Raw genomic sequence first — 346 nt, 5'->3', positions numbered from 1 at the left:
GTTTTCAAGTCTCACACATTCATTTCCACCCACTTCTCCGTCGTCTCCTCTTCCCAGCTCATACGTACATAGTATGAGCTATATAAGATTATTAATTCGTCGCATAAGCCCCGAGGGTTTATGAAAGAGATGAACTTCAGCAGCTGCACACTGTTAGGTCACTGTGTGATACAGTTCTTTGCGTGGCCATGTGCGGGGCTTGGCAAACCTTTATTTAGTACATCTGGTACTACGTTGTATTCTACGTTTTAAACTGGTGGTGTCTTGAGTGTAGTCGTTATGCATGTAAGGAAAATGATGCATTATTTTACGTTAATGTAGGTTTTTAAATATGCCCCCCCCCCCC

This window comes from Penaeus monodon, chromosome 15 (genome assembly GCF_015228065.2).
Source record: "Penaeus monodon isolate SGIC_2016 chromosome 15, NSTDA_Pmon_1, whole genome shotgun sequence".
NCBI classification, from domain to species: domain Eukaryota; kingdom Metazoa; phylum Arthropoda; class Malacostraca; order Decapoda; family Penaeidae; genus Penaeus; species Penaeus monodon.
This window is presented reverse-complemented; position numbering follows the sequence as displayed.